Source organism: Oryx dammah, unplaced genomic scaffold (genome assembly GCF_014754425.2).
Source record: "Oryx dammah isolate SB20612 unplaced genomic scaffold, SCBI_Odam_1.1 HiC_scaffold_11, whole genome shotgun sequence".
Taxonomy (NCBI): Eukaryota; Metazoa; Chordata; class Mammalia; order Artiodactyla; family Bovidae; genus Oryx; species Oryx dammah.
The window spans coordinates 19,304,782-19,315,021 of record NW_024070195.1 but is presented as its reverse complement, the minus strand read 5'-3'; the positions used below and the strand labels follow the sequence as shown (position 1 = coordinate 19,315,021).

At 41.8% G+C, this 10,240-nt stretch overlaps 1 non-coding gene across 1 annotated transcript; it reads left to right on the top strand.

The window, feature by feature from the left end:
* The first annotated feature begins 8,169 nt into the window (after positions 1-8,169).
* TRNAS-GGA lies at positions 8,170-8,241 on the top strand. The gene has a single exon. It is a non-coding gene; the product is annotated as a tRNA-Ser (tRNA).
* Positions 8,242-10,240: the final 1,999 nt, after the last annotated feature.

The following is a 10,240-nucleotide window of genomic DNA, read 5'->3' as shown; positions in this document are numbered from 1 at the left end:
ACAAATGCCCACTTCCTTCCACAAAAATTAATTGTTCTTTGCTTTGGGGGAGTTTTATAAGCTCCACATGGGAAGTCCAAAGAGAAGCCAACTTTGAAAACCATGGGAATTCAACCTTGCTAGTGACCCCACAATTGGAACAGTAAGAGTAAGAAGGGACATTTGTCGCCTCTTGAGCATACATATGATTGCGGCTGAAGAATACCTTTTATTCCAAATCCAGTTAGACCTGAAAAATGTCACTAATTTAGTAAGCATTTGTTGTGCACCACCTGGAATTGTGCATTGTGCTGTGTGCTAGAGACACAAAGTTGGCAAGTTTGAGGGCTCTGCTTTACAGGGACCTCAGCGTACAACAGCAAAGTGAACCACCTACAATAGAGTAAGTGCTAGAACAGAAGACAGTGCCCCTGCAACATGTCAGGGTGACATGGGGATGCTTCCCGGGGGAAGAAGTGGCTTGCTTTTCCCTGGAGCACTGAGAGAAAGACCTCCCAGAGAAGGCAACCTCCAGGCTGGGTGTTGAAAGTAAGTGACACTGTCTGGAAACGTCAAGGTATCAGCGTGATTGGATTGTGCATGTTAAAGGAAGCAGGAAAAGTGACGGGGAAGAAGGAAAAGATGTACAGAGTTGTGGGGTCCGTCGGGCCACTTCATGAAGGACGTAATGCTCAGGATTTGAACTGTAGGGACAAGGGGAGCCGAGGATAGTATTTTAAACAGAAGTGATGTTGAGAGGTGAGCCCACTGCAGTCATCCCGTGCTCGTCATACTTGGGAGCTGTAACTGGACTGCGCAGAGTGGACCTGGTGTGTTATCTGTGTGAGCAGTGCCCCCTGGGGTTGTGCGATGCTTTGGCCCTGCAACCATTCCCACGCTTGCTTAGCTCATCCTCCTTGGGCAGAGTCTAGAGGATAACAAGCCATACAAAAGCGTGGGTTAGGCTTTAGGGATTGCCAGCTGCCTAGACCAGGCCTGGCTGACCAGAGCCCTCCCTCCCCGTGGTTACCTGCCTGTCCATGGGCTGCGTCCCCTTTACCCAACCCCCTTTATCACTGCAGACATAGAGGGGTCCTGCCAAATGGTTCTTCTCTGGGACTGTTCTCCATCTTCATGGACTCATTTGGACTTTCACTTTGCCTCTTCGGCAGATTCTGATGCTGGGGCCCTGGCCTTCTCAGTGGCCACAATCAATGCCAGAGAAGGTCTCTGTGCACATCCAGGCTGAATATCACTTCAGAGGGAAGACAAACAGTGGAGCTGAGAGGCTAGATAAGGCTGGGATCCTGCTCTCCAGCACAGCCCTCATAATAAAAAGAAGAGGTGATCCAGAAAGGGTGGCCAAAAGCCTGCATATTCACAGAGAGCTTTGGCCTAATTCTCAGTTCTTTTATTACAAATCATGAACTTTCTATTAAAACCGAACTATTAATTAAAGCACACTTGAAGTAGCATCCTATACCTAAAAAATTCAGCCAAAAAATAATGGTAAGACCCATTTCTAATGAAATTATGGTGAAATTAATTTATTTATATACTTGGAGGCATTGTACATTTATATAATCCTTCAGAAAAACAATTTTGCAAAACAATTTAAGAACCATTAAGATACTCATAACCTTTAATGCATTATTGATAAAAACAAAACTCTAAATGCCCACAGATGCTTACTGAAGCATTGTCTGTAACATTAAATAACTAAAAACAAACTTCAGTTCAGTTCAGTTCAGTTGCTCAGTGGTGTCCACCTCTTTGCAACCCCATGAATTGCAGCATGCCAGGCCTCCCTGTCCATCACCAACTCCCGGAGTTCACTCAGACTCATGTCCATCAAGTCGGTGATACCATCCAGCCGTCTCATCCTCGGTCGTCCCCTTCTCCTCCTGCCCCCAATCCCTCCCAGCATCAGAGTCTTTTCCAATGAGTCAACTCTTTGCATGAGGTGGCCAAAGTACTGGAGTTTCAGCTTTAGCATCATTCCTTCCAAAGAAATCCCAGGGCTGATCTCCTTCAGAATGGACTGGTTGGATCTCCTTGCAGTCCAAGGGACTCTCAAGAGTCTTCTCTTCTTTTAAATTATACCATACCAACAAAATTAAATGTTATGACCTCTCGCAAGGACTGAGAATTAAGTAAAAGCAAAATGTTTTCATCAACTAGAATTATATTCAGCTATAACATACAGTCTAACCACAGTGACTCAAATAGAGTTTATTTTTCTCATAAACTGAGAAATCCAGTTTCAGTGTTGCTTCAAAGCCAACATCTCTGTGAGTCCCCTGAGCTTTTCTTCTTGGTCACAAAAATGGCTGTCAAAGCTCTAGCCATCATGTCTTTGACCGATGTAAGAAGAAGGGGTAAGGGAATTCCATTTTATGATGAAAGCAAGAACGTTCCCAGAACTCCCAACAGGAATTTCCTATGTCTCTTTGGCCAAATTTGGTTCACAAGTCACCCCCTAACTGTAAAGGAAAATGAGGAACAGGATGATCACAATTGGTTACCAAACTTGATTCATCACCTGGGACCAGGCACATTGCCATTTAGAGGCAAGATCAGGGTTTTATTAACAACAAAGAAGGGGGAAATGAGTATTTAGGAACAAAGTGACAGTGTCTTCCTCAAAATCAAATAATATGAACCTTTTCATGACAGTTGTGTAAAACTATGTGTGTATTTGAGCAAGAGTCGGTCTGGAAGAAAGATGTAGAAGGAAAAGTATATTCATGTATAGGATTATGCATCTTTTTCCTAAATTTTCTGTAACACTGTCAATAAAGCTCTTCTAAAAAGAAGCAGTGCTTTGGTGTAGTCAAAACACAAAGAAAATGCCTCCCAAAATGCAGTGGCCTTGTTTATATATGCTTACCCTTCACCAAAAATTGGTTTCAGCCCTCATGATGATTCCTTATCAGGTGGATATTCTTTTCAAACTGAAAATGATATATTACACGAGTAATCACATTTGCCTTCCAGATCTTCGGTTTGCAGTTGTACTCTATTATCCTCAAACCCTCCATTTGCAAATGTCCTGTTCTCTTTGAGCAAGTTGGTGGTCAAACTCTTAGCATCTGTCTTGTTCTTGCATGTCAGAAGTATGTATGTGAGGCTGCAGATCGGATTTACTGAAGGTGAAGCAAGTTTGGGGGAGTGTTGCAGGCAGAAGCCTGCTGCTGATCTCTGGCCAAGGGTTTTAAAGGGAAATTCCTGCTTCAGTTGAGGGTTTGGCTAAGTGGTCTCTAGGATTTCTTCCAACTCAGAGTCCTCAGTTGTCTGAGCTGAAGTTGCTGTTACTTGTCTAAATAGAAATTCCGGATGGTTAATCTCCCTCAAGTATCTAGGGATGGTTATAAAAATCAATTTGACAATTTCTAGTCTTATTAAAAAATGTGAGACGTGGTTTGCCAAGTCTACGGGCAAACAGAAGCAGTTCAGGGGCTCAGGATATGACCTAATAAATACAAAGTAGAACTAGGGGGAAATGCACAGTGAGGCCGTTGAGGAAGCTTGCCTCTGTGCCTGACTCCTCACTCCTGACAGTTGCTCCATCTTCTCTTGTGGTGGACCCCTTGGGCTCCCCCTCCCTGCAGCCCTCCACTAGGGAGGACCCCAGCCATCTATTTTATGTGCTTTCTATTTCACATACCCAGCAAAACTTCCTACTTCCTATCCTTTCAGAATCTTTCTTCTTCACGACACCTCGTGGACATGATAACAATGAGTTCTCCACTTCAGGGGCCCTGCACGTGTTCAGGTAGTGAACTGTCTTCCAGAGATGTGATGGTCTCAGATTCACTCTGCCCACAGATGAAACAAAGAGGTGGGATGAAGCAGTAACAGTTCTTTACCATCTGACTTCCCAGCCTTCCTAGTCTTGAACCTCTGACAACTATCTGCCATCCAACCTGGCTCTATTGCAGGCCTTTAAAAATGAAGGCTGTCACCTATATCCATTTCGTTTCTTTGGTTCACAGAACATTTAACGTTTGAAACACCGTCTTTGTTGAAAATTTGTGAGGTTTCATGTCCAGATTTCAGGCAGCTGTTGAGGAATCAGATCCGGCAACCCTGGCCAGCATTTCTCCTGGCTCGGCTCTCCATAGAGTTGAGTAGAGGCTGCCTTGCTTAGACAGGATAAAGCTCTCTAGGGCACAATCTACACCATTTCCCACAAAGGCTGGGGAATTTGTCTATTACCTTCCTGCTTCCCTCATTTGCCTGACCTTCCTGGCTCTAGAAGTCATTTGAGTTTGTAACCTTGCTTTAAAGATTGCAGACAGTGCTCACTTTGAATGATTATGCAGGACCCTAAAGATGACTGCATAAACTGAAATCATGCAAAGTTATCTTAATAATCAATAGGAAAATGAACATTGTTCCATAAACTAAAAATATTTGTCAAGACATTAAAGACCCTCTTACTGCCAGTTATAAGGAGGAAAATGAAAACATTGTAAAACTAATATTTACTTAGTAGAATATAATTTAAACAGAAATATTGAGAATTAAAGTGTTTTTATTTCTTTGTGAAAAACTTCAAAAGTAGTTTAAACTGTGCTTTGCTTCTGTATAATGTACAATATGGAGCAAGCATCTTCTGTACCTTGGCAAATTGTCATATTCCTTTCTAAATATGCGTCAGCCTCCAACATTTGTCCTTTGTGCTTTCAATGTCATAAAATATATCTGAGAGATTTTTAATGAGATGTTTTTGCCGGGATCACTTCTGTTAGGGCATCCTCATCCTCTCCCTCATTTAGTCAGTATGTTCTGACTGCAGGTCTAGAGTCCTTCCGGTGTTTCAGCATTCTCACAATTATTTCTGTAACTCCCCTTACATTCAGTTGGAATTTCATTTACCACACTATCACTTTTATTTCTCTAATTGTTGGCCAGTTCCCTCTTTCCATTATCCATTTTAGTAAAAACGTCACATGGTTTTATTACTGAGTGATAAGGAGGCAACAAAACTACACACTTCACTGTCTGTGTAAACTGACATGACCTGTCACGGACCCTGAGGCAGATCTGTCATTTCTGTGATTTGTGGACTGATGGCTCTAAGTGAAGTTTGTATCTGTACCATCACTCGTGGTTAATATACTGCAGGAGCTGAAATTGGAACTGTGTAGTAAGAAACTGGTGTTACTTAACGAAATCATGGAAATGGAAATTCATGCATATTGGAATCGTACAAAGTGAGGACTGCCTGAAATGTCTTTTGCATTTGTGACACAAGTCAGGAAAGCTTCATAAGAACTAGGATTTAGAGTGGACTTTAGAAGTCACCCGGGCCATCTGACTTCCTAAGGAAGGGTCTCCTTCTATGGTATCCTACCTTGTGACCATTTGCAGAGCCCTTGAGAGAACAAATCATTATCAGTTGCTTAAATAACGCTTAGTGCAACTTCCCCAGTGGCTCAGAGCTAAAGAATCCTTGGGTCAGGAAGATCCCCTGGGAAAGGAAATGGCAACCCACACCAGTATTCTTGCTTGGGAAATCCCAAGAGGAGCCTGGTGGGCTACAGTCCATGGGGTCGCAAAGTCATTCAGGACTTAGCCACTAAACACACAAAAAAATGCAACCAGTTTTTGGCAAAAATTTGTTAATACAACATTCTGACCACCAGGTGGAGGGCTTGGCTCCCTGTCTTACCACCCCTCCCCCTACCCTTCTCCCCAGCCCAGGCTTTGGTGCTAAGGACCAGAGCTTTAACCACAAAAGTGAAAGCTTTTTTTTTGTGATGGTGAACAAAAAAAAGGAATTGGAATCCTGAGTCCATATGGTGAGCTTTCTCTGTGGAATCCTTCCTTATCCCAGAAATCAGGTACAGGTAGAAGGACACAGGAAGGCCTAGAGTGAGATTAAGCTAGTTCATGTAACTCTTCTCTTGACCCGTTGTCTCCAGGATGCTATTTTTTTTCCCCCTTGATCTTTTGAGCTAAAATTTTGTTACGAGTTTGAGCGATGAGGATACCACTTACTCAGTTGTGGTGAACACAGAATCTAAGCAGAAGAACTTTTCATCACTCCAAGTGGCCCAAAACACTTGAATTAAGATTTCATTATGAATTCCATGGGCCTAAATCCCCAGGTGGGATTCTATGGATAGCCCTCAGATGCTGAATAGTTGTCCCATGGGAACCTAGCTGGGGAACATGATTGTAACAGCTGTTAAGGCTCCAGAATCCTGGATTTCATCTGTCTTATGGAAAATTGCCTTGATGCAGCACGTACCTCCTGGTACACGACCAGGCCAGCTATCCCAGAAGTCACACAACAGAATGGCTCACAGAATGGCTCAAATTAAAATGCTCAAATCATATGGGTTATTAAGTAAATTTAAAATACACAGGGAGAAGCAAGTGGTAATAGCACAATATATGGTATAAATGGGGTGGAAGGACCTGAATGGCACCTGAATCCTAGGGTGTGCAAAATTCATCTGTTCTTTCTCTCTCAATGTCTTTCTCTCTCCTACACACATTAGCCTTCACCACTGATGCTTTGGTTTGTGAAAACTGCCACTGAGGTTAGAGCAAAGGGGTCCACAGGCAAAAAATACCTTAGAGCTAGTGATACATACCATCAGAGGAACACAGGAATGGGAACAAGTATGCCCTTCTCGTTAATTAGGTTATTAATTAGCTTACTGAAGAACCATAAGTTTTATTTGTAGTTCATGGAAAGAGAATGCGTAGGCCATGATGGCTGACACCAGTGGTTGGCCAAATGAAAACCTTATGAGCACTGAGTTTGTGTATTTTATATCCTGAGTATTTGGAATTTTTTTTTTAGTGCTTCATATGTCTCATGTATATTTATTACCTCATGAATATTAGGATTTTCCTGGTTTATTCATTCTTCTCTATCTACATTTAACAGACTCATTCTTCTTACTACCTATGTTTACTTGGCACATCTTATAAGTTTCATCCATCCTATTTGTTTTTTTTCTTCTACAGCATAGCTTTGTCTTCTCAGCAAAGCAACAAACGCACATTACAAGTCGCTCTCAGAATATTAAATTCCTCCATTCTAACATATCATGTGGATGTGTTGTTATAGTTCATCATTATTATAGTAAACAGTGTGGAAATAGCATCTTTTAAACAATTCACCCGTATCAACGTGAGTCCATTCAGTCCAGTCTTTTCAGAAGCTCCAGAGCTGTGACTCGCTATTGGCTTCTCCAGACCATGAAGCTACTTGAAGCTCTGTACATCCAGACGTCCCATCTTTTCATCTGCTCTATTGTCTTTGCAGTGTCACGGTTCCCCTTTTGGTGTTGTGTTCTTATTTGTTAATTTATCTTTTGTGCTTCCTTAGCAGAAGCATTGTTTATGATGTTTGTGTAATTATCCACCTATTATAGTTGATTTCATCATATCCGCTGACAGGTCCAGAAGACCATTATCTTTTGAGTGCATTGAGACATAGTCTAAAAAAGAGCATAATACAGTCTGACCACAAATATCATTAATTTTTAGATAAGGCAACCCTTTCATTATGAAAAAATATACAGAAAAGACCAAGATTGAAAATTTTATTTTTGATATAGTATGTTTTGTGAGGTACTTGTCTTATTTTATAAATATTTATATAAGTACGAAAAGATACTGAGTATTAAACCTATACAGTTAACTATATCACAAAAATTAGTTTAAAAAACTACTCTTCTAAGTAGATCAATCAATATATGACATCTTTTATGAAGAGTCATTATTGTTTGAGTTTTCTTGACAGCTTATCAGAAGAGCCTTTATAGAAAGTTTTCTGAAACCTGGGGGATCAGTTAGGACAAGTCTCCAAGTGAAAATGTGTTCAGTGTTCAGCTGAGAGATGAAGACGGCTTAAGGATTAATTCACAATGAAACATTAAGCACAATCAAGTTCATTATTTCAGTCCTAGGTAATTAGTTCTTATTTTGTGATCTTGGGTTAAACTCTACTTCATAACTAAAAGAATCCTGAAAATTCCAATTCTGTCCTCGGGTAGAATCTGGTAGGTGTCAGATACCATCTGTTTTTGAGATTCTTTGATGTTTCTTCTAAAACTCAATTTCAGAGTTTGTAGCAAGGGCCTTTGGATGAGTGTAAGGGAAAAATGGGAACCATCTGTTGATAACAAGACAGTTAGGCCTGGTTACTTTAGTATATTATGGGCTTCCCCAGTGGCTCAGAGGTTAAAGCGTCTGCCTGGAATGCAGGTGACCCGGGTTCGATCCCTGGGTCGGGAAGATCCCCTGGAGAAGGAAATGGCAACCCACTCCAGTACTCTTGCCTGGAGAATCCCATGGAGGGAGGAGCCTGGTAGGCTACTAGTCCATGGGGTTGCAAAGAGTCGGACACGACTGAGCAACTTCACTCACTCTACTTTAGTGTATTAATCAACATTATCAATATGGAGAAGGATAGAATGTTCTATTTAGGTGTGATGCTATATGAGTAGTGAAGACATTGACTCACCTCCAGGGCTTTCTGATTTATCCCATGACATGTGTGCTATGGGGCTTCCCTGGTGACTCTGATGGTAAAGAATCCACCTGTAGTGCAGAAGACCTGGGTTTGATCCCTGGGTTGGGAAGATCCCCTGGAGGAGGGCATGGAAACCCATTTCAGTATTCTTACCTGGAGAATCCCCATGGACAGAGGAGCTTGGTGGGCTACAGTCCGTGGGGTTGCAAAGACTCAGACACAACTGAGCAATTAATAGCCTACTAGGCTCCTCTGTCCATGGGGATTCTCCAGGCAAGAATATTGGAGTGGATAGTCTTTCCCTTCTCCAGAGGATCTTCCCGACCCACAGATCAAACCTAGATTCCCCCACATTGCTGGAAGATTCTTTACCATCTGAGCCACCAGGGAAGCCATGTGTATGCTCTACTTGCCACCAAAGGACAAGGGCGCTTGTCCCTGGGGACAAAGCCAGTTTGTTGGCAATTTGGTGTGTCTTTGTTTTGTGAACATTGCACACCCCAGGCTTTACACCATATGGTCCCTCCACCCCACTTGTAACCCTATTGTTAGCATATTGATGAGACTCAACCTTACTCCCTTTGCATCTCTTTTTTTTGTTTTTAAATTATTGGATCAAATATGTAATTTGAACCTTTTAATTTGTTCTGGGAGCCTCTCTGTTCTGTGACCTCTAGAATAGTTTGTCTGATAATATGTACTTTAAACTTCCATTGCATCATCAAAACAATTTCCCATATGATACCACCCATCAGTCACTCCATCTTTCAACCTCTCTCTACCCTCCCAATTTACAGAATGCTATGAAATGTGGTTTTTTTTTTTTTACCTCCATTTGGCTGATGGGAAACCGAGACTGGCTGGAATATCAGTCCTGTAACTATGGTCCTCCGACCACACTCTTTCCACCACACCCCAGCTGTCTCTGTGGCCATGTCAGTCAGCCTTGACTCCTGCTTGACCATCCCAGAAATTTCATAAGAAGCCTGTGATAGTCTAAAAAATTCTTCACTCTGAGTGGAAAACTGCTTCTCTATTACTTTTCCCTGTTAATCCTATTTCTGTCCTTAAAGGAATACCCAGAAGCACTTCAGATACTTAAAGTTAATATCTTCCTCTCAGCCCCGCTCCAGACTACAGCCCCCCAGCCACATCTGCTGTCTCTCATCTAACAATGATGCTCAGGTGACTCTTGGTCATCTTTGGTTTATGGGAAAACTTGATGCCCAACTCTGAGCAGAATGTCCTAGGTGAGACTGGATAAGCACAGGACACACAGTCAAACAACTGCATCTCTGGGGAAAAAATTTTCCTTCCGGGCATGTGTTTCAGTTCGGGGGCAGCTATACCATGTTGTTGGTCTTCACTGGGATCAACTAATCTTAGCACAAATTCCCAGCTTGTCTCAAAAAAATACTAATCTATGAGATACAATTGGGGTGCATTTAAAAAAGTGTTCACTGCTCGAAGTATGTGGCACTTTAATTCAAAGTAATGACAATTTCTTTACTTGTAAATCCTCGGAGAGGCATTATGACATAGCAGCTAAGAGTGGTTTAAATCCCATTTCTGTTAGCTGTGCAACCTTGATCAAGTTACTTCACTCTGTCCTTCAGCTTCCCCATAAAGAGACCAGGACAATAAAAATAGTACCTACCACAGAGGATTAAATGAATGAATATACCTGAAGCCTTGCAACAATGCCCAGCATATAACAAGTGTTAGAAAAGTATAATTAATATCATGCAATGTACACTATGA